The 25827-nt window shown below is 36.9% G+C and overlaps 1 protein-coding gene across 4 annotated transcripts in view; it reads right to left on the reverse strand.

Annotated features, from left to right (window-relative positions):
- LOC128017155 (5-hydroxytryptamine receptor 2A) overlaps positions 1-25827 on the reverse strand; it is an 86907-nt gene that overhangs the window by 51630 nt on the left and 9450 nt on the right. For 2 of the 4 annotated variants that reach the window (XM_052602394.1, XM_052602387.1), the window contains exon 3: positions 23446-23802. The exons of 1 other annotated variant lie outside the window; for it this stretch is intronic. The gene's annotated coding sequence lies outside the window, so the exon portion shown is untranslated. Of the gene's footprint in view, positions 1-1155; positions 1198-23445; positions 23803-25827 lie in introns of those variants that run through there. One more of the 4 variants, XM_052602393.1, reaches the window with a different exon arrangement.

A 25827-nucleotide genomic window follows, 5' to 3' on the forward strand; every position in this document is an offset into this window, starting at 1 on the left:
GCAACAGTGATTCATCTGCTTTGTTTGGGAGCCTGCAGGACGAAAGGGAGTTGAATCGAACCCATTGCAAAAGAAATACAACACAGATCATTTTTCCAAAGAAGTACAGAAGGAAAGAGAGAAAGAAGAACAGATAGAAAGAGCTAAAGACACACCAAAAGGCTCTCAAACCTCTCACTGATTCAAGCCTGCGGCATCAACTGCACACGTTCCCCACGGTGTTTCTGATGTTTGTGTGTGTGTGTGTGTGTCTGTGAACTCATCTGATGGATAGTGTTAAACTTCTCCAAAAGATTTTGTATTTTATGTTCCTCCACCTTCTCAAGTGGCTCCACTCCAGAAACCATCACAAGTCTGCATTTATATAGTGCGTTTTAGTGTAGCTGCCATCTGCGTTTATCTGCGAAGCATTTAAATAGAATGGACTCCATAGAAAGGGTCCTGTTTCATAGACAGCGCTTGAGATGACCTTTCCCAAATCGGTCGGTTGTTCTGTGTGCTCCATGAGAAAATGAAAATGAAATTTTAAAGAGGTTATTCTTGGACTGAGAGAGAGAGAGAGAAGGGAGAGATTATATGTGGAACAGAACAAACATTTTATCTTGGACAGGTTCTACTGACCCAAACACACCCATTCCATTAATAGACACAGCACCTTCATGGGGATGCACTTTAGGTCATATTATCTGACACCAGCATACACATATTGCACACGGATTACCCACACATACTATTTCTGGGCAAATCTCACAAACCTTGAGAATAATGAGAATAATGGGAATTAGTAAAAAAAAGTATAAAAAAAAAAAGAAAAACCCAACCCATTACAGTAATAAGAATTTTGAGTGATAATTCATTAAACTAAGGTCACAATGTAAATACCCTAAAACAAGCTTTGTCTAAATTATGCAAAGTACATTTTCTTTTCTTTTCTTTTTCTTTTTTATTTGGGGTTGAGATTTACCCTTTTATATTTTAATTATATCTAATTATATCTAACATACACAGACTCACATTAGTTCTGTGTTTCTACTTCTCCTTCCCTCCCTCTACTGAGTGCGTTCACCCTCTTGCTTAAAACCACACACAGACACACACTACACGACACGACACAAGGAGCAGCTGAAAGACAGATGAACAGCTCTTCTCTTTTACCCTTTCAAGTGTTTCAGTCTCTCAGCTGGTATTGCTGGCCATCCTTCCTACAAAACCACAGAGGGAGAATACATTTAAAACCGTGTAAACAATATCCTTTAAAAGCATCACTCACTGGCCGCCTCTGGGGAACTTGCAGAGGAAGCAACCTAATCTGACTATTAACAAATACCTAGAGTATTTCCATCAAATCTTTCTCTTGATTCAGCCTGGATCAAATTATACAGGTTGAAAACCAACCAGGACTTACTTTAAACAAGGTGCTTGAGAAATAGCCCACAGTACATTCTTTGCTGAAGGTTCTTTTGACTTGAACCATATTGCAACTTTTAAGAAACCCCTAGCTACCTCCCTGTGACATTCCTGGTGTCACCCACAGGAGCCATGGGCAAGCATTCACACATTTTTTTAGAAAAAAAAAAATTAATAAATACAGCTGTAAATGTGTCTGTACATACAGAACATAGTGTAAAGAGATGTACAGGAACAGAAAACATTAGAATGGAATCCATTAAACAACTACTGATTTGAAGAGACCTATTGTTGACTGATTGAGAATTCACTGATTCACTGTTTTTCAAAGCAAGTGATATTAAGCGATCTTAATGTAATGACTCTTTGCATATGTGTGGAGATTCTTTGAGTATGTTGAATTAGCTGACTCCTAAATCAATCTTTTCATTAGAGAGCAAATTCATTATGTGCAAGTTGTTTCTGAATGACTCTCGAGTGACTCGACTTGGCATTGGAGTGTGATAGTCTATCTATCTATCAGTCTATCTATCTATCTATCTATCTATCTATCTATCTATCTATCTATCTATCTATCTATCTCGCTCTCTCTTCTACTGTCTACTGATCTATTCTCACTCAGGACAATGAAAAGCATTTGATACAGGGAGAGGACAGAACATCCTTGAATTCTCCATCTGTGACACTGCTGAGAAACGTCTCTCATGCAATCGTACATACACACATGACTCTGGTGCTTGGGGACTGAAAAGGCCAGAAATCTGAAATTTTACACCCAACACAGACACACACACACACACACACACAGAATGTTCCTTGGGGTCGGCACAGATCAGTGATTTGTCATTGATTTCATCCATCTCTTCTGTGACAGACAGAGAGCCGGAGAATGAAAGTATGTGTGATAGGCTGTCTGAATCCACACAGTGTTGCGGCTCAGTCGGGGTTAAGGTTGGATGTGACATATCAGAGTGACAGACCCAGTTTAACTGACAGGCAGCATGTGCTTGCTTCTTCGTCACAGAACGTGATGCCTCAAATTTGCATCTCTGGAAAACAACCAACTGACTAAAAAAAATAGACAGATTTCTGACAACCAAAATTAAGCCTAGAGAAAAAGTTGTGTGTATTAATCCAAAACTTCATTGTCACGAACATACAAGCAAATCTGTGATCTCTGGGTCGTTGTGGAGCGCTGCTACAAAGAATAAGATCTGACATCATAAAAGGGATGTGAACAAATCAGATTTGGCAGTGTGAGCAGAAACTTTTCAGCAACTGAGTGAGAGAACGGCTACTATTGACGGAGATGCTGAAAACCACTCTATAAAATAAAGCAGCAAAAAAGAGGCAGAGATATGGGATGTGCAGCTTCTCACCCATCCGTATTGTTATCGTCGGCCTTCCAGATGAATGATCTGCTAATTTAATTTACCCCTGTGCCCCTGGCTTCTTTCTTACTTGGATTAGAGGCAAGTTCTTCTTAGTTCTGCGTTGTCACCCAAATTAGGTAGTTCACATCAAAAAGATGCATTTGGAAGAGACAGCGAGCACAGAACTGGTCAAACTGAATGAATCTTTGGCGTTCACACACACACACACACACACACACGAAAGAATGGATTTACTCAGAGACATTCCAAAAGCTAAATATTTAGTTTGGAGTAACCATTTGCACCTCTTTAAATATTTATAGATCATTTATAGCCTCTTTAGTGAATCAATCCCAGTGAGGAGGAGAAAAATAGACCAAGATGCTCCACGCTTCAGTGACCTCTCCAACCACACTGCCGCCTTCACGCAAGCTGCTGTCTCTATTACTTTATTACTCTTTCTGTTCATCCTATTTTAAATGGAATCATATTTCGTAACAGTGATGCCAGTTTTCCGCCATAAAACTGACTTGATTTCTTCTTGGCTTGTGATGTCTTGGAGTACAGTGAGAATCATTTTCTTAACATTAATTGAGAGAGAGCAGAATCTATTACAAACTATTTTCAGTTCATATTTTATATCATGGGTTGTGGTTCATACAGAGTGTGGATTAGCGACAGATTTGCTGTGAGTTTGAAACCTTTAATATTAAAGGATAATATGTTCATTTGAAGTTGTAAGTATATATGAGCCAGCTTTGAAGTTTATCTTTGAAGAAATCTAGGCAATCACTTTGAAGTCAGAAAAAGAAAAGCCATGGATTCTAAGAGTAATGATAATGGACAGGTGCCTTACACAGTCACAAGATCTTCTTTGAGGCCAGGAAACCTCATACTAAAAAAAAAAAAAAAACATTTGCAACAGCAAAATAGGCAATGACAAAAACCAAAAGCAAAGAAATTTAGCTTTTTAATTAATGTTTCAATCTATTCATTTTTTTTTCAGCCATGTTCCTGCTTTGTGCTTTTTGATGGGTCAATCCAAGCTGCAATTCATATTTTTTGCATCATCCAAGATATAAGCTTCCTAAACAAACTCATCAGTCTTAAAACAAATGTCTACAATGGAAGCCATCCATCACTGCATACTAATTTTCTCTTGTCAGGCTTTGAATATTAACCATTGTTTGGCCCAGAAGGGGCAGAATACAAAGGATCTTGTATTTGCATTTCCATCTTGTTACACCAACTGTTAAGCCCATTCCTGGTTTATGTGAAAGTCATGCAGTAGTTTCTAAGATATCAAAGAGAGAAAGACAAAAAAAAAACTTTCCAGTAATTACACTATTTTCTCTACCACAAGAGTTTAGTTTCCTTTTGCTGTTCTTAATGCACAAGATATCCATTTTAAAGTTATTCACTTGGGATTTAACTAAAAGTACAAATTTTAGCCCACAAACGGTCATGATGAAGTCCTTTGACAGATAATCTTCTTAGGGTCTTATTCCCATACCTCTCTTAATTCTCTCTAAAATCTCTGTCTTAATGGTGCTCCATCCATTCTCCTACAAAACAGGGACAAGGGAACAAGTCTCTGAATACAGAACAATTTTATTAGTGTTTTCCCACAAATAAATAAAAAAATAAAAATTCTCTCTACCTGAACCAGCACGTTAAGCTCTTTCTTAACGTGCATCAAGGAAAAAAGCCCAGCGAGACATGAGATCAAGTCTAAATCATGTCCAGGATGCATTTCATTCCACATCTGAACAGCAGGTCATTCATCAGTTTGACAGGTCTAATCCCTTTTGGTCACATTACAGAAATATTTGTGGCTTGATGGCCGCTGAGAAGGGACCACCACAAACAGAATTCCAAATACAAGATTTACTGTTGCCACATGATGAGAAATCACACTGGAATCTACGTGTAAGATGTGAAAATATGTTTCCAGTTTCAAGGTGTTTTTCCTCAAATGATCGCTTGAATGGGAGTCTGCAATGTCTGGCCCATTTTTTCCACATTTACTGAAACAATGTCTGTGTGCTTTTCATGCATACACACTCATCTGTAATCAATATACCCTCCCGTGTCAAACCTTGAAGCAAAGTAATGAGAAAACAGGGTGACTACAGGTTTTAATAGAGAATTTTCAACTCATGAAGACTAATGTTTATGGACTTCAATTTACAGGCAGAGAAAACTTTAAATGGACTTGTTCACAAAGGACCCATTTACAAGTCTAGAAGATATTCCCAATACAATTAAAGACCATCTACAGGACCCACTGTAATGTTCACACAGAATCTATTTCAGGATTATTTTCTGTGGATTTAGCAGTGTGTTCAACTATCTACTGCCAACATTCATAGCAAAGTAGGGCTGCACAATTAAAGGGTTAGTTCACCCAAAAATGAAAATTATGTCATTAATGTCTCACCCTCATATCGTTCCAAAGACCTCTGTTCATCTTCGGAACACAGTTTAAGATATTTTAGATTTAGTCCGAGAGCTTTCTGCCCATCCATTGAAAATGTACAGTATGTACGGTATACTGTCCATGTCCAGAAAGGTAATAAAAACATCATAGTAGTCCATGTGACTTCGTTTAGAATTTGTTGAAACATCGAAAATACATTTTGGTCCAAATAAAATAAATAAAAAAATTACGACTTTATTCAGCATTGTCTTCTCTTCCGGGTCTGCTGTGAGTGCGTTCACGACGCTAGATAACACGTCAGTAGTGTCATACGTCAGCTGCAAAATATCTTAAACTGTGTTCCGAAGATGAACTGAGGTCTTACGGGTTTGGAACGACATGAGGGTGAGTTATTAATGAAATAATTGTAATTTTTTGGGTGAACTAACCCCTTTAATTGAAAATAAATCGCAAAGGCAATAAATTACGAAATCTCCATCCAAAGTCCAGAGGGTGCTCTCGCGCAAAAAATCCAAATAAGCCCCGAAGAAGAAATCCAGCTGCAGCTGAGTAAACTGAAGATTTAACTGCTTTAATTAATTCAAACAACCGTCATTATCGCGAACGATTTCGTCGATTAAATAATCCAACGATTATATCGTCTGCATTTATGAACACGATTTTGACAGCTTGTCAGAGCTAAGGCTCTGTGTAGTAAATGCTGCTCTACATGAAAACAGGTGATAGAGATTTACTGAAAATCACAGAACCGGCTTTACTGACAGAAGGTGCTTGACAATAGTGATTAATTGCGATTAAACTTGCAGCCCTATAGCAAAGGCAGCACAGATGCAGATTATATATCATAAAATGTGCCACAAATGCTGTCAACTGAGTTAAACTTGTACTGAACATTGAATATTCCTTTAATGTTGCACGACACTGGAGAAGAAAATGTCCACCACCATAAGACCCTATACGTTCCTCAAAGACACACTGCTGACTGGTTTCATGAGCAACAACAAAGATGCTGCCTACAGGCGGTCTGTCAAACGATGTCAGAACTGGAGCTGCTACAGTGACCTTTTAACACCACCTTCACTTTAACACAGCTTCAGGTTGATAAGACCCATAATTTCACAGCGGCTCAAGTGGGAGGCAATCACAGACTCTACAGTAAAAGAAAACATGACCCAAAGGATTGATTTTCTGAGACAATTAAAGAAATTCAATCTTTTACACACTGTGACCACAGAGGCCATTCTAACTTCATCTATAACTCTCCGAAACAGACAATTACATCAATTCAGCAAAGAGCATAACTGGCTTCAAAAATCACCTTATATAGATTAATCAGATGCCATAAATGCAATTTATCTGCTCAGTGTATCAAACTATTGTTTACATTCAGCTCTCAATGCTTCACATGAAATTTCAGTTTCAGAAATTTACACCCACCAACCTTCCAAATGTGGATGAAAACCAATAAGGCATATTAGTAATCATAGCAGTTTGGTGGGTTGTAATTCTTAAATTATGTCCTATCACTCGCTTTGCACACCATTGCTATCAGAGATCCTCCAATAAGAGGAGCCTCAAACATTGTTCATTGAATAAAAATTTGCCAATAGTACATGTGCAATAAAATGGTCTATTACATGTTACTATTTACATTTAACATTTTTTATCTGGATCAGAAGTTTTTGGGTCACGACCCATCAGTTGAAATGTTTACTTGTTCTGTTTACTTATTCTTAAAGGAACTCAAATTCTAAGTAGAAACTAATATACGTGTGATTCAATACCTGTCCCACAAAATTAATAAATACTGCACTAAATGACAACCTCTGTCCAACAGACACTGACACAAAAAACCTATTGCAGAGGAACATGTCATCTGAAGCATCCCATTAATCTGCAATTTTCTCTTACTCTTTCTGCCTCTCTGTAGTTACGGGTATATATGCTCAGTGGTGCTTGTCTGCAAGCCGACAAGCAAATGACACACTGTCAGAGAACTTTACGTCCCATAACCCTCAGCAGGGAGAGGTGCAACTCTTGATTGACATTAGGCGGAGAAGGGACATCACAGAGTCAGTGAGGTGTGTGCTCGTTCATGTATTTACATGTGTGCCAACCTACACAAAGACAGAAAAAAAATAAATAAATAAATATCAGAAACTCAGTTATAGGAACTTGCAACCAGAGCATTCCCCCAAGAAATACATTTCCCCCAGGTCCATTTTCCTGGTTGCAGTTGCAAGTGACGTAAACCAGCCTAGAGCAATCTCTTTTAATTGCGGCATTCATTAACATCAACTTCTAGAGGATGAAAGACAGAGAAGAGCCTGGACTAAAGTGTTGGTCCTTTTATCACTGTTTTCAAAAAGCAAGTACTTCCAACAATAGTTTTAGAAATTATGAAAGCTCTTAAAGTTAGCAAGGTTCCTGTTTCTCGAGGGGCATGATGCCAGAGTATGTGTATTTGTGTGTAAGAGGGAGACTTCTCTGCAGGCACATTGTTTTTTGCATAGTACGTTATAAAAGAGGTTTCTTCCAAGCTGTTATACAGCAATCTCAACGATTCAGAGTCTCCCTGAGATTGTGGTGGAGAGGTCTTCCTTCCTCACTCTGTTCTGTCATCTGTGAGACCCCAGATAAAAAGATCACAAAGCAAAGAGGATTAAAAGAATAAAGGGCAGCCTCATGGTTTGGATCAATTGTAAATACGTATGTATGTGCACGAGTCCATGAGTTTTTGCCAAGATTTGCGAGGCTTTCCTCACACATTATCATAATCTCCCACTGCATGAAATACACAATCACAAACAGTGAGTGAAACAAACTACATCCTCTCACATCCAATAAAGTACAGGTCTTCATGGGTCCACTTGGATCTGAAAATCTGAGGTCTGACCTTAGACCAGAGCAGGCTGGGTCTGAGATAAGTCTGGGTCTTAGTTCATTTTTAAGAAATGTGCTTAATGGACCCAAGAAGACCCAAATTCTTGGCAGATGTGGCAGATTTCCATTAATCGTTTCAGGTGTTCAAGAACATAATTATTTGAAACAAATATATATTAAATAGGCCTACTTTCTTACCCCCTGCTTCTCTGTTCTCTGTCAGTCTGTGTAAATGATCAAACCCTCCGGTATACTGTTGTGCACTGCAGTGGTAGGAGCACCACATAAACTGTGCTCTATAACAGCTGATCCTTTTTAGAGAAAGAGTGCAAGGATTTGCTTAGTAATATTCACATAAACATACATTTTCTTCTCATGTGAGGTACAACATAAAGCTATTAACAATTAATCTACTTGGAATTGCTCACCTAAGCATTAACAAACATGCACTGTTGCCAGATATTGATTAAAGAAAACCATAATAATCAAAATCAAATTAACATACACTGATACACATGTGGAAATACACAAAGTTAGGTTGCAATAGCTGGCAACATGGGTTAAAAGCATACCTAACTTATACAGTATGAAGGATCAAAGAATGAATATTATTTACAAATGAAGTAAGAGACTGAAGGAGACATGGTGTTTCTTATTTGTCGGCGCTGACTTTGGACTGTCATACCGACTGAAGTCACCACTTGTCACTGGTGTGCAAAGCTGCAGGCTGGGCATATGTCACTGCATTTTACATTTCATTTTAAGTTGGGTTTGAAATAATTTGTCACCAGGTCAGTTCGGACTGGTGTCTAATTTTATCAGCTCTCTCTCGGTTCAGGTTTTTCTTTCTGAACAAAATAAATAAATAATAATAATTAAATACATTTAAAAAATGATGCATGTGGGGTTTGAATAAGAAGTGATTCGGGAGAGATACTAATTTTAGGACATGAGATCTCAAATATACATTTCACTGAACAGTGATGAAACTACTATAACGATATTACGTTTAGCCAATACAAGTAGATGACAAGAAAAAGAAAACCTCAAAAAAGAAGCCTCATAAAAATCCTATATCAATGAAAAAAATTGATTCAAAATTATGTTAAATAATTTGTGATATATGTATTTAAAGTAAATCAAAGCATTTCCAAATACTATATAGTGAAACACAATATATTGATACTAATTAACTGGAAATTAATTGTGTAAGGTCAAATCCTTTAATCTTACATTTAAAATAATAACTGCTTTCAATCATACAATGAAAGTCAACCGTCAAAGTCAACAAAACTCATGCTTTGGAACAACAACAGGGTCAATCTTTTTTAATTTTTGTACATTATAAATGTTGTGATGCACACATTGGTGTTTTTATTACCTTATTTTAAATTAATTTAAACAAAATAGGTTCGAGTTTTACTATCAGCCAAATATTAAAAATCAGTTACTGATCATAACAATAAAATAATGAACAACTTCATAGTATTATACAGAATTTGAATATAATTGTTATAAGTGCCATTTCATAATATCACTATCTAAAACAAATACTATTCTAAGGACAGTTAGGTACATCTGATTATATGTGCAGGTATACAAAGAGGTAAACAAGCCTTGATAAATGGCCTTTCAACAAGGGACAGAGACTGATCTGGATACAGACTGACCCTATTTATTTAATATCTTCTTTGATGGCTGGCTGACTTCCTGTCCTCTATCCTGCCCCCCCCCCTCTGTCTGTCTCGCTACTTCACAACATAAATTCAGTCTCAGACGTACCATTGTGTCCTGCTCTGAGGCACTGAACTTTAGACAAGCAAAGACTCCTGCCCTTGACAATGTTAATTTATGTTCTCCACACTGTTTGAATCTCAAAGTCACACCAACCGAAGAGCTAGCACACACTGCCTGGCACATAACGGTGAGCAGTGAGTCGTGATGTCACAGAGGGCACACAACAGGACAGTAACTGAACATGCTCGATCTATTGATGCCACCCTGGAGAAAATGACAGTTCCCCACAAAGACATGTAAAGCCTGCGTATTTACCAAGAAAAAGAATCATTTAAGGCTGAGACTTAAATACTGATTTCACGGTATCTGCAGAGCTTTTAAAGTCAAATTTAGGACTTTTTAAAACCTGCACAGATAAAAACATTACCAATGTCCACGCAGAACAAACCCACACAATCTCAAAATTGTAACATTTTCAAATTTAAAGGGATAGTTCACCCACAAATGAACTATCATTTACTCAAATTTGTCATCATTTACTCAAATTTGTTGTTCTAATGCCATATGCTCTTCATTCTTTTTTGGTCCAGAAAGGGAGATTTTTTTTTTTTTTAAATGTCCTATGCGTGCTTGTCCATTTAATGCCAGAGTATGGCAATCAACATCAAGTTTTTAATTAAAAGAAAAAAATGCTAAAATATCACAGAATTCCGGTTTGTCATGACATTCAAAATGATGGCTGACAGATGAATGCAATAACTTGCTGTTGCAATGATCACGAGAGATATATTTACCCCAGAGAAGAAAGTATTTCATGTTTTTTTTTTTTGTGGTCCATAAAAAAGAAAGAACAAAAGTCATATGGCAATAGAACAACACAATGGTTGATTAAATCATGACTTAAATTTAAATTTTTGGGGTGATTGATACCTTTAATATTAGCAACTGAAATTAAATTGGTTTATGTACGAGTATATCAATATACTGTATACAAATTGGGAGGTCAACAGATATGGGTTTTTGCTGACATGATGGATGATTATTAGGGCTGGCCAAGTTAAAGCATTATTATCATGTTAACGCATTCATTGATTTACGGCGACAATTATTTTATCGCGCGTTAATGCAGTTTTTTATTATTATGAAAGCCATTGCTCAGTGGCTCTGAATACACATACAGATAATGGGTCACAGGAGGGGATGCTCCCAATGAAGTTATTTAGGCAAAGCATCAAGATTCATAAACCACTGTCCACTGTTATTTTTTAACAGAAAAGAATGCAACTAGTTCGTAATCATGACTTTATAAGTTCGAAATAGGAATTTTCCAATAGCACGTGAAAACAGTAGAGAAACGCTTTTGCTCAACATAGTGGAGTGAATCATTTTGTTAACTTTGTGATTTTTTTATTTTAAGTCGTATGGGACATTGTAACACACGTTCCTCTCACAATATATTGCTTTACAGATCTATAGCTTTTTGCCGCTCATAAATATTCACGCAATCATGCAGCAAGTATCAGAAGATCTGCACTCCAGCACAGTTAGCGCTCACACTTACTGATCTATATATAACTGAACTGTGCTCTTGTCCACCTCTTCCAACTAAGCCAGGGACTACTAAAAAGAACGACAACACTAGTCAAACGAACCAGGCTTTGGGAGTCAAACGCGCTCCGGCACATTTAAGATTGTCTAGTGTGAGCACACCCTAACCATTCTCCCGCATCCCGCTCGCACAAGTCTCTACCCGCCAACCAAGTGTTGTGCCGTGCCACACTCTGCTGCAATAGGTCCCGTGATCATGCAGGTCTCTAATAGGAAGGTGCCTGTTATAATGTTATGATCGAGGCTCTGGACTCTGAGCATAATTTGTTTTTCTATAACAAACTATAAAATATTGCCTATAAAAATGTTAATGTCTTGGCAGCGACAAATGGCTTGTTTTATATTTAATTTATCAATTTACATTAATGTTATAAGTTGAGATTTAGGCTACAATAAATATTTTAACTGCTACTATGTAAAAGAAACACTGGTGTAAAAAGCACCTTATTTGTTTTAAAATGTTTGCAAACCAACAGTTTAAACTTTTGTTTATATAGCAGTAGGTCTACTTTTAAATAAAAAAAGTGCACAATACACTACTTTTGAATGCATTATTTGTTTTGTGCATAACATAATATATCAATGATTATGAATAACAAATTTAAAGAAAGGCTATTATAAAAGATAATTAAACTAGTCAAATCTATATGTTGATTGTGTTAAATAATGTTCTTAGTTTCGCTTTCCTGTGTCAGTGCTGCTCACACTAAATTAAATGCCAGATGCAGCTTATTGTATGACCAAAATACGAATCATAACCAGGGAAAAAACTTTATGCATAATGTGGGACTTTTAATTATAAACAACCCCAAAATATGCTTGGACTCTTATTTTGAAATGTCCATGCTTTACTACTTCTAGCTGCTAATAAAAAAAGATCAGAAAGATAAAATATGCACTCTTAAAATATTAATACTTTAAAGTAAACATTGTCAAAATTCATCAACACTAGTTCATAAACATTCGCTTGGCATAAATGTATGATATTCACTGAAACTAGGGTGACCATATGAGCCATTTTACCAGGAAGTGTCCTTGCCAGGATTTTATATTGCCTAAAATATCCAGATTTTGGCTGTTTGTGCTGTGCAGATTGATCATTGTATGACATTCATAAGAGCTATAGAGAGCAGAGCAGATGGCTCCTTATGCATTAAAATCACTCTCTTGGTACTTTGGTGTCATGCAATGATCGGTGTTCAGCGACGCTTGAAAGTTGAATGAACGAACAAACACCTAACATGTACATGTATTTGCATTGCTTTGATCGTTCTCTGTAGATCTTACCTTCTCACACACCACGATTGGTTGATTATGTACCATACCTTCATGTTATTGGTCAAACTACTTTGGATGTTTGAGGCAATATAGAAATCCTGGCAAGGACGCGTCCTGGGAAAATGGCTCACATGGTCACCCTACTGAAACTATGAGCCTGTGGAACTTGCAACTGCACCTCATTTTGACTTTGAATGTGCGGCTCTCACATTTAATTACATTCATTATAACCATTTGGAATTCATAAACATAAGGACATATCCGTTTTGTTTTGACCTCTTAAAGGGTTAATTATGACTTATGACCTTAATTTTGACACAAATGCAGAGATGCTGCATATGCTGGATACTGTACTTCAAAATGAAAAATATTTATAAACATTTCTCCATTACCACATTGATTATTTCCTTAAAAGCCATAAATTACAAAATGATTAATAGGAGTTGAGAATAATTAAAAACTCAATCATGGTGAAAGATAATTTACATGAGGAGGGGGGTTTTATTTACATCCAAATGATAATTAATCGACATGGAACCCAAACCTCAAACTGCATCTATAAACTGCAAATCATCTGGATTAAGTCCACTTCAATCTACTCGATTAAGTTACTGAATGGAAAGTGTCTGTGAAACATGTATGTTAATACATTGAAAATGTATTAATGCACTGTATGATTTCATGTTGCTTCATAAATCCTTTTAGATTGTGTTTATTATTTTAGTATTTGTTTTCTGCTGAGTTCAGCATTGTTCTGGGATGCTTTTGGGGATCAGCATGACGTGCCTCACCTGTTAATGCAGGAGGTGAAATAAACACAAACCACAGTTTATGTATGATACAGGATAATGTTTTGCAACTGTTAAATCAGTTTAAATCGCAATATTTATAAAAACAATACTGCAATTTGATATTTTTGTCATGTAAACTTTCACAGTTTTATAGTGTAGTGCTGTACAGTCTTTAAAATTGCTCTTTAGTTTTGCACAAAACTCACCAGAAAAATTGATGCAAAAACATGTAAAATTCAAGGATAATATGGGGATGTGAGATTGAAATCAGAAAAGAGACAGAAAGAGGACAGCTGCGGGGGGGAATGATTGGACTGAACTGAACTGAACTGAAAGGCCTTGTGTGGGAGGATGGATGTTTGAATAGCTCACACCTCCTGTAATAGACAGAGATATTTTAAAGCCTCCTTCTGACACCCTGATCTACAAAGTTTCTCAGTGTCACAGAAGGGACATAGTGTGAACAAATAACCACTTCGGTGCTTTTACTGTTTGACAGTGTATACATACAGTACACATGCGTAAACACACAAAAACACAAACTGAAACCTGACAAAATATCTTGTGTGGTCAGTATTAGTTCAGTTGTCATTAGTAAGGTAATCATCGCTATAATTGCTATAGTACTTCACTCATACTAAGTATTTAACCTTGGAACATAAGATAGACTGACAATTTTCACTTGCTGGAAGACAAATATTATATGTATTACATTTATAGATTTGGCAGATGCATTCATGCTCACATTGCATTCATTCCACACAATTTGTCAGTCCATGCTTTTCATGGGAATCGAACCCTTGATTTCGCCGTTGCTAGCACCATTCGAGCTACAAGAAGGCTATTGCAGAATGAACACTGTAGGATGAAAATGAGACTTAAAGACCATGTTGCAGGTTAACCATCACTTTTGATTAATGGGTCTCAAAAATGGTCTTAAAGACCTATTTTTTAAGTTTTTGGTATTAATGTTTTTTTTACGCAACTCGGTGATGACGTCACGTTGGGGAGAAGTCGAAGAAAGGTAGCCTCAGCCTAGTATGATGCCGCGTTCCTGGTAACCCGTAACCCGTGTTTTTCCAACCTTAAACCTGTGAAAGTGCACTGGAACGGCAATTAAACCTGTGACTTCCCACCCGTGAACTCGTGTCTCGTACTAGATCGATGTACTCCGAGTTCCAAGGTCACACAGCACGCGAAACAACGATGACAGCCCATACGAATAATACTGCCTATGGATGAAGTGTTTATTCCAGTTGAAAAAACGATTTTAGGTCAATGCAACGTTGCAATGAAATAAATAATCTAGTTACAATTCCTTGCGTTCAGAAAGTTTGGCGTAACCTGCCTGAAACGGTACAGAGTCATTAGTAGTGGTATGAAATAGTGATTAGGAGCTCAAAAACCTGCCTGGACCGCAGCATCAGAACTAACGTTACAGCGACTGACTGGGATGAGGAAGAGGTGGCAAGAGCCAACATCTATGATGGCCCGCAGCCATGTAATTTCGATCGAGCCAGTCGTGAGAGGGCAAATGAGGAATTGCCAAGAACTGATGTCCGTCAAAGCCTATGCATGGTCCGAGGAGAATTAGTGGAGAGTTGGTGCAGTGTCATGGTGAGTTGCTATTATTTAGCATCGCAGCAATGAGCACTGGAGCTAGTCTGCGAGCAGCAGTGCACAATAACGACACACACACACACACACACACACATACATACATTATATATATATATATTTTTTTTTTTTTTTTTTACTGTCATTGAATAGCACAAAGTGAAATATCAATGTTTTCTTTATATCTAGTGTCAGTGATCATGACATTAGTTCAGATAAGTACCGGTAACCTTCGTCATAGTGTCGTAGTACTGGTAAACTTTGTCTTTGTCATCTAGAAGAAGGCATCATGCTAGCTATATGGACGTTTCTAAGCGTTTATCTCTTCCTCCGGTGAAAATGTTTATGCAAACGTAGCCGCGTGTGTGTCGCTGTGTTTGGCAGGTGCTTGTGTGGGCGGTGCTGTCCCATGGAAACTGCACTGAAAAGCTTTTGCTGTAGGGAAGCGAGTCCGTTTGGGTTGCTGTTGGTTGATATCTCTCTATCTATCTGTCTTTCTATCTATCTATCTATCTATCTATCTATCTATCTATCTATCTATCTATCTATCTATCTATCTATCTATCTATATATCTATGTAACTATCTATTTATCTATAATCTGCGCTATCTGAATACTCTCGTTTACTACTCGTCTCTCTAGTCACTCTCAACGCTCTTAAAGGGGGCTTTGGTAAATTCTCTCCCCAACGTGACGTGATGCAGTGCATTGTGGGGGAAAGGAGACCGCTGTAAGATAGTACCTACTTTTTCGTATTATATTCCGTTTTGTGATATCCAACAACATAAAATACAATGGATAACAGTTTAAATGTTTATTACCAACAAGCAAATTGCACAAATTCGTTAAAAAATTTACCTTGCAACACGGCCTTTAAGAGTATGCTGTTTGGACTTGGGCCAAAGACAACTCAAAACATCCAGATAGTAACGGCCTGGCAAACATTCTGAACAACCTAACATTATGGGAGCCATTTTTGCAATGGTAAGCACCACTCACATTGTCTTCAAAAAGGTTTGAAAGCACTTTCTAATGAGATCTGGAGCTTGTCTGAGAAACATGGTCAATTCAAGTCCTTTTTTGGAGGAATTTGTTTTCGGAAACTTTTACAAAGTCTCTGGACGCCACTGATGTCTGTAGTCATGCACAGTAAAAATAATGACTCTACCTGGCCCTGCTCCATGCTTCACAACTTTATGGTCAACAAGCATTTTTCTGCTTCACAAATTAAATATACTTGCATTTTTATGACTACTGGGAAACTCCACAGGTGCAGCTGTAATGCAGAAGTTTCGCCGTGTTCGTAATATGATGTTTGTCTGTCGTGTCGATGAAAACAAAGCACGTTTCAGACAGTGGAAAGTGATAACAATGCTGAAAAAAGCCATATTAAACCAGCCTAAATTGGTTTGCCAGTCATCACTGGTCTACTATCTGGGCTCAAACTGGGCTGGTTTTAGACAGGTTTTGATCTTTAACCAGTTAAAACCAGTAAAGCAAGCTTAGTCTGGATCCAGATTAAATTTTTGTATTTTTTTGGAAAAAGCAATGGATGGGGTATTGATGTGCTACAAAATACATACACGTATGTGAACATAATAATTTCTTCATTAATTTACATTAATATTTTTTTACGCTTTAAATCCCTGCTTCTTTAGATTTACTGAGGAGACATGCTTTATTTGTCAGATCAATTCAGCACTGACACACAAAACAATCAGATACTAATGTGTATGTGTTCTGTAAATGGTGAGACTGCGAGTACCATGGTGAGCTACATTGTGGTCTAGCTCATATGCATTCCAGGTGAGAGCTGACGATTTATACAACACTCACAGCGTTTGGAATTTAAGCCTCACACATTGCACACACGCAGGGTCAAAGCCACATGCGAAGCTCTGTTTGTTTTTCCACAGCCGGAGTTTCAACCCTCACAGTCAGAGACAGACAGAATGCATATGTGGAATTGCTGTTGATACCAGCTGAAGTATTTCCATTAAGTATAACTGAAACAGAATGTACAGATTTTAAATTAGAACATGAAAATAGAACATCAGAACAAAGAAAAAAAGGCCATTGTTAAGTTTAACGTGTCATGCACATTTTGAAATTTAACAAAAGAGACATCCAGCAAAAAAGGCCATCTGTAGCACTTCTAAACATACTGCTGAGCTACAAAGACTACCAATTATCCACTTAAGTGTCTGTAATTTTGTCATACTCTTCTTATAATAAACAACTGACTCGACTTTGTCTGTAATCACTGAATATCCTGTCAGCAAACAAGATGATAATACACAAACAACTTTGCTTTTTTTTTACTCATGTGATTAAACTTGTTAGCTTTAATGTAGCAGATGCCTATAATTCTCATTCTCAATTCTCACTCATAACTCATTTACAATGCAATAGTGTTTCTGTAGCTCAACTGGTAAAGTGTATCTCTAGCAACGCTAAGGTATTCATTCAATATATAGATCCCTTGGTGGATACCCTTGTTACATCACATGTAAAAATCAGTTTCTTAAGCATTTTAAGCCAAGCTTAAAATAAAAAAAAATAAAAAAATGCATGTGGACTTCTTAAATTGAGCTTTAGTTTAGTTAGGTAAAGCTATTTGGTAATATTTAATCCAAAAATTTAAATTGTCATAATTTACTCATGCTCACGTTGCTCCAAAGCTTTATGTCTTCTGTGGAACATAAAATAAAACATTTCTCCATACAGTGGAAGTCAATGGGCTCCAACATTAATTGATTTCCAATGTTATACAAAATAACTTATTTTGTGTTCTGCAGAAGAAAGAAATGCATACAGGTTTAGGATGACATAAGGGCGAGTAAATTATGACAATTTTAAATATTTGAGTGGAATACACCTATAACGTTGTATTTTTCTGTTTAATATTAATATCATAATGAAATTTTGCTCCAAAAAATAAAAATAAAAATTAAGATCGACCAATAATTGGCAGACCCCTGCAGTACCAACACAGACCTCCTGTTGAGGATCCCTGGTATAGCTTGAATGCATTGTTTCTTTGTAAAATGCATAATATCTGCAAATAGATAAAATGTAAATGCACATTAGTTCAAAGTACAGTGAACTAATAAACCTCTGCTAGGCCCACACTTGACTCCTGAGTGGAGTAACACTGCAAAACATTAAGCAATTTGATTTCTTTCATAAGCTGACGTTAGAGATGTGTTTCACTGATCTTTCTAATAGATCTTATCTTGCATACAGATGCAATGTGTGGGGAATAGTTCAGGACTGGCATAAAATGCAAATACACAAAGACAATGAAAACGGTTTACTGTACGTTTCTGTGTGTATTCTAAATTATTCCCAGTAGCTGGAAAAACAGGTTCTGCAACAATAATATACAATGTTATGTCTTCAAGAGAAAGAGTCAGCTCTCTGTATATGGATTGTGTTTGCCTCACGTCTGAATTACTTTCTTTAATTTATTCAGCAGCTTCAACCTGATACTATATAAATAAATCCCATTATGCTGTTGAGTCTATGGAACATACACACAGTCATTACATCTGTGAGTGCCTTATCTTGATGTGACCACTGCATTCTACAAATGATCTACTTCCTGAAACATTCAAGCTGTGACAACCTAATTTTTATTCATCTATGTGGTGTGCATAGACCTGAAGTGAGCAAATAGTGACAGTGATGCCATTCTACTTGTGGACTCTGACAGCGAGTCAGAGAAGCATGTCTCTGTTCTCCAGGTGCAGCGCAAGCAAATCGCAGAACCATAGGTACATGTGTCTGCTTATTTGCATATTTTCATACCAGTCTGTCTTTCTATAAAGTACTTGCTACCAACCTCCCTAGTGTCTAGGGGAAACCCATTTATATAAGTCATATGAGAGTCAAAATGCATCAGAAAAGGTGTTTTTAAACTTTTTTCATGTCAAGGGAAGCTAAATATTATGGTCCCTTCTGAAAATTTAAAGGCAACTATATATTTTCACATACACAGACCCCTTTATTGTGTAAACTTGATTCTGTATTCTGAAAAGTACACTTTTAAACATTATGTTATATAGGCAACATGTTATTTTTTGTTTTTATTATATAACTGGCTTTTTTATTGTTTTGTTTTTTTTCTATCATTTTACAAAAGCCAAAGCAAATTATTAAAATATGATCCAGCAAATATTTGCTTTGTTTTAAGTTGAAAACATACCTTTTTCTACCCACTATAAGCATCAAGTCAGATGCCTAACTCTGAAGAGAAACATTTTGAAATGAATGCAAATTTATTATTACGATAACTTTCAAAGTAAAGATTGCCGCAGATCGTTTTTTGCAAAAATACAGTCATATAAGCCCCATTTTTTGAGAGATAAAAACTAGAGCTGCCAATACAATAAATAATCAATTTGTTTTTAAAAAGCAGAATGAAACCATAAAATTTAATTTGATACATGGGTTAAAAAAATGTTAAACATATACAATAAACATCACATCAACTTTGGCAGCCCTAAAAATGTAGGTAGCTATTTAGCATTTTTTTCTACTATCATCCTCTAACATCAACGGGCATCCTTAGACTCCAATTTGAAAACCCTTGGGTTAAAACATCAAACAATTTCTATAGTATTCTGTCACTTCCAAAAGAACCTATCCTTTCGCTAATAAACTGCCTGCTGTATAAGCTATAGTATATCAGGCCAATATTGTATTCTTCTGTGCTTGCTTAAGTTTGATCTGCTGACACCACTTGCACAGTTAAAGGGTGTAACAACTGGAAACAGGGTGCTGGGATGAACAGGGGCCTCCACAGACATGTCACTTCAAAGGAATACCTCACCTGCCAAAAAGGAAAGAGCAAGGTGCAGTGACCGTTTTTCTTATTCCGATCAGTCATGAGAGAGAACAAAGGTCTTTGATGAACTGTAAACCTGAGAACTGAACTTTACTTCTGAGAACACAGTTGTCAATTTCCTCAGTTTTGTTAGATATGTAAAAGCTCACTCCACTCAAAACTTCAAAAATATACTGCTGTTAAAACATTTGGGGTCAGTTTGAAAGAGGAATATTTTATGCTCACAAAGTTTGCATTTATTTAATTGACAATACAATGAAAACAGTAATATTGTGAAATATCAAAATAACATTTTAAATACATATCGTCCCCTTGGAATTATAAGGTTCTATCTGCGTTCTGAGTAGTTTTGAGATCTTAAGCTTTAAAAAGTTTGTGTGTTCCATAGACTTCTATAGATAGAACCTTTTTGTTTTTTTAATAAAAAATCCCAAAATGTACACAACTTAAAATAAAACATCACATAATGTACATTAATCGTCACAGAATAAGAATATGTGAATAACTCAATTTTGACAAAAATGTCAGATAGAACCTTATAATTCCAAGGGGACGATATGTAATTTATTCTTTTGATGGCAAGGTTAAATTTTCAGCATCATTACGCCAGTCATCAGTATCACATGATCCTTCAGAAATAAATTTTAATATGCTGATTTAGTGCTCAAAAAACATTTCTTCTTATCACAGTTGAAAACAGTTATGCTACTTAGTTTAGAAACTTTTTTTCAAGACTCTTTAATCAATAGAAATTAAAAAAAGAAAACTGCATTTATATGAAACAGACAATAAGTAGTAGAACAGAAATAAGTATTTACTGTTACTTTTGATCAATAAGACGAGGCATGGATTACACCTCATGCTGTATTATATATCGACAAATAAATAACAAAGTTTAGCATTGTCTCGTCAGTATTCAAGTCATTTCGGCCACACACATCTTCGTGATTGTGCAGACGCGGCGAGTATAAAACTGCCTTTACTTTACACTACGTGTAGTAACAAGTGTGGCAAGTGTGACCCCTCTAAATATCATAATGCATCCTGTGATTCATCCCACCAACGGTGCCACAAGAAAAATGGCATATGGGCTATCTTTTGTATTTCCACACCTATATAAAGACAGTCTCAGGGTGAGATACTCCCCATGCTGTGGCACTGAACCTGGGATGTCTTTAGTCCCCAGGGTGGAACACTGTGACAGGTGGGTTGTTTCTGCATCTTTTCTCTAGGGCTGTAATCCGGGGATATGGGCACGAGAGTACACCATGACAAGATCAGATGAAATGGGGAGGGGGGGGGGGGGGGGTGTGCAAAAGACTAACAGAGAGGAAAAGAGAGAAAAAGGCAGACAGGCAGAAAGGGAATTTTCCCCTGTGAGCACACACAACTGTTTCAATGCATGTATTTATCCATGTTTGGACAGCTTTTGTTTAGCATAAAGCAATTAAAAAACAAAATGATTAAGAGGAGGATCTTCTAATGTGCATGGTTTTGTTCAAAACAGCAAATGAATTTAAACTGGAGCAGGTCAGGTCACCGGCTCAAGATTATTGACGTTTCTTATACCACAGTTTATCATGCTGGTTGTTAGTAAAAACACGCATTCCACAGATGTGCCAACACATGCAACAAAAAAAACTACTAAAGTAACAAAAATGCAGCCATAATCCCAACCTAAACACTATGAACTACTGTGTTTCATTCATGCTGGTAAGCCATTCCCACTGGGTACAATCAGATCTGACAGAACACTGGCTGAACATGGCCTTAATGCATTCACCATGCAGCCAATTCATATTTATGAGAGAAACCCCACAGAGAATCAGAACTTTAAACATAAAACCAAAACCCAGAACACCAGAATATACTCCAGCACAGCCTCACATTATCAATTTCTCTCCAGGTTGTTGACTCTAGATCAGGTGTCCATTTTAATACATAACAATGATATCTGAAAGAGAATGATGAAAGCCAAGATGCATTCTAAATCATTTGTTGCCAAGATGAACAAATCAAAAAACCACACCAAGGGAAATATATTATTTAGATACATTACTTGTAGATTGTCTCCAAAGGACCATGTCAGAAGCAGAAGTCATCAGAGATGGGCAAACGTATTGTGATGATCAGGCGACTACAACAAATATGATTGCTGTGTTCTCTTTTGCTGTGTTTTGTTTTATAATTCAGTGTCTAAAAACAGTATCAAAATACTTTTACTCTATAAAACAATATGATTTTGTTTCACTCCTAAAAAAGCAGACATAGTATTATGTTTGAATGACGCTAAATGTGGCACAAGCAAACAACACATTTTTATATAACACATCATTCAGCTCACCTTCCTCCCCAAACTTAAAATGCGATTTTTTTTCCCCGACGATAAATGTGACACAGTTACGCATGCAACTGTAATGTCGGATGATGTCAGTCGTATTGCGTCATTTCATCTTATTACAACGTCCACTTATCGAACCTGTACGCGTCCAACACTCTCTCGCGGGCGCGCGCATCTCCAAGTCCCCGTTACGGGTGCCCCAAGAAGCGGAAAGGTGCTGAATGGATTCTGGACACATTGTGTCGCAAAATGTCACCATACGAACCCAGAAGTCATAAATTCAGAGCTAGGCTTAGAGTGACCCCACTTATTAAACTGACATCATCACTTAATCATGAATTTTAAGTAGCTCAGGGCCAATATACCTCAGAAACTATAATTAGTGTGACCTGTGCTCATAAATCTGTCTCTATACATCACTGAATCTGACATACAACGCTTTCTTAGAGCAAAGACGCCACATTTAAATTCCACTGGAAGTGTGGATTCGTTTGAGACTCTTTGAAAGTGACACTGAATTGCGAATAATTATGGAACAACTTGCGTATACTCAAGACTATTTCATGCAAATGCATGACTTAATGTGTTTATTTCACTCGATTAACAATATGCGTAATGTAACTGGAGCGTTGGGCAGTAGAAACACTAAAGTTCTATTACACATCACAGCGCATATCAATACAATCTTTGAGATTCATCTCTAACTAAATAATAGAAAAATCACCAGCAATGCTGTCATTAACATAAGAACTCAAAACATTTATAACGTATTGTCTTAACCAGCGCACATGATCATTGCCAAAGAAAGAGAAACCAGATAGAGTAAATAGACTACTTGAAATGGGTTAAATTTACATTTTTAAACGTTTAGGAGCTCATTCACTTTTCCAGCTCACACTCGTTTTCAGACATAACTTACAGTAAACACTTAAATCAAGACTTTATGTACTTTTTACAGATTAGTCAAGCGGAAACGCTTGTGGAAAACAGTTGTTAAAAAAATACGTAATACGTCGCTTTGAGAAGAAAGCGATATATCCATCTAAAATGAAATAAAGAGACATAGCTACAAGTGTTTCTTGAGTAAAAAACAGAATGCATGTTATTCATCATTAACTCACCAATTAAGCAATCGTCTGTCTCCTCTGATCTGCCGGCATTCTCGCGTTTCTCCTCTACAGTTTAGTCTTCCTTCACTTTCATTGATGATGAATTCCTCAAGAACGCAATCCTGTGGCAGGAGGAGGACCGTGCTCATTCAGACTGAAGCTCGGAGAGAGAGAGTGCGCGCGTCGTCACTGCCTGATCCACCAGCTGTCTTCCAATGCAGCTGCGCTCTGGCGCGCGGCCACGGGTAGCAAGGGTGGTGGCTAGCCAGTGTTTATTTGTAACTCATCTCTCAAGACTCAACAGTCCGGTTTAATTTCGTTGTATGTGCAATAAGTGGACAATTGAGGAATTTTCTCTCCATCCAGAAACTGAAAAGTCACAGAGATCGTTTCATAATAAGTCGTCGTATGAAAGACATGCGTCCAAATGCGATGCCTAAAGTGAGTTCATATATAAGATGTTTAATAAGCCAGTTTAATAAATGTGGCTACTTTAGTGAATTAGACGTCTTTACATACTATATAGGCTACAACCCTTAGATTTATTATAATGTAGAGTACATAGTCGGGCAAATACTGCTGCACTGTGGTATAAAGTGAATGATTTTAGCCTATCCTACATCTGTGATTACACAATTGTACTTAATATTAGAAATAATCATCTTACTTTGAAACATAAATACACACACACAATTAAAACAAATGTAGGCAAACCGTTTTCACTCAAAAATTGCTATTACATTTTACAATTAATTACAAAAATATGGCAGGTAACATTGAATTAAACGTTACATTCTGAATTTAACAGCATGCCAATTTAAATTTTAAAATGTACTCCAATAAGCTTTTTTTTTATTTATTTGTTTAAAGGGGGGGTGAAATGCTATTTCATGCATACTGAGTTTTTTTACACTGTTAAAGAGTTGGATTCCCATGCTAAACATGGACAAAGTAAAAAAAAATTAAGTTGTACGTTTGAAGGAGTATTTCTGTTACAAAAATACTACTTCCGGTTTGTCACAAGTTTCGGAAAGTATTTTTTGAGTATGGCTCTGTGTGACGTTAGATGGAGCGGAATTTCCTTATATGGGTGCTAAGGGCGCGTCTGCCGGAAGAGCCTGCGCTCCCATGTAGCAGAGCACTGAGAGCACAACAGACTTCACTGATCAGAGCGAGAGCGTCACGAAATGTCACAAAAGGAGTGTGTTTTTGGTTGCCAGGGCAAGACAACCCTGCACAGATTACCAAAAGAGAAACAGCATTAAGGGACCAGTGGATGGAGTTTATTTTTACAGAGCATCAACGGAGTTGTGCAAGTGTTTGTGTTTGTTCCCTGCATTTCGAAGATGCTTGTTTTACAAACAAGGCCCAGTTTGACGCCGGATTTGCACATCGTTTATTTCTTAAGGATAATGCAGTCCCAATGAAAAAGGGTCACGATCGTGTGTTGGAACCGCAGGCGGTGAGTAAAACTGCTTCAAATATATCTGTGTTATTAACTTAGCTATCGATGCGTAAGCACATCAAGTAAACAACATGCAATGTTGTCATGTAATCAAACAGCACTTTCCACATGTACAGCTTAAAAAAAAAAAAAAAAAAAAAGAGGACAAAGTGGAACTTAGTCATGTTCAATTTCAGCCTCTGGATCATAAATATACGCTGAATCTGACTGTTAGCCATGGTTTGTTTTGGTTGGTTTTGTCCTCAGGGTGTCACAACTTCCAGACGCGCTCAACGCAAAAGCCTACTGGCGCACGTGATTCTTTAGCTCCGACCACACGTCACGCCTCCAGCCACTCATGTTTTTCCGGGAAAAATCGGTACAGACTATCTTTCTCTTATGAATATAATAAAACTAAAGACTTTTTGGAGTTATGAAGGATGCAGTACTACTCTATAAGTACTCAAGATTAACAGGATATTGAGTGAAAACGAGCATTTCACCCCCCCTTTAAATAAAAACATTCATGTCCATACATTCTTTTATCACAACTCATAAGCGTCACAGGCTGGTCTGTACAGAGCACTACCCCACATACACCTCATAAATGCAAGCTTCATGCCTCATCAGAACACTCTCTAGTCCAGTGAAAAAAATAACACAACATGCAACTAAATCAGCCACCTTAACTGATTTACATCTACTGATAAGCAGATGGTATTTGTTTACTAAAACAAAATGGTCAGTGAAGCAAGATTTGAAAATGCATCCTCTCACACTTACAGTAAGAATATTCCTCAGAGGCAAACCAATTTATGTCAGAGTAAAGGACATAACTCCTTTAAGACTTTACCCTCTCTACCTTGAAATGACCACTAACATTTGTAGCAGCAAATTATGATAGTTTTGCAAGATATATTATTTATTTATTTATTTATTTTTAATTCTAG

This window comes from Carassius gibelio, chromosome A7, assembly GCF_023724105.1.
Source record: "Carassius gibelio isolate Cgi1373 ecotype wild population from Czech Republic chromosome A7, carGib1.2-hapl.c, whole genome shotgun sequence".
Taxonomy (NCBI): domain Eukaryota; kingdom Metazoa; phylum Chordata; class Actinopteri; order Cypriniformes; family Cyprinidae; genus Carassius; species Carassius gibelio.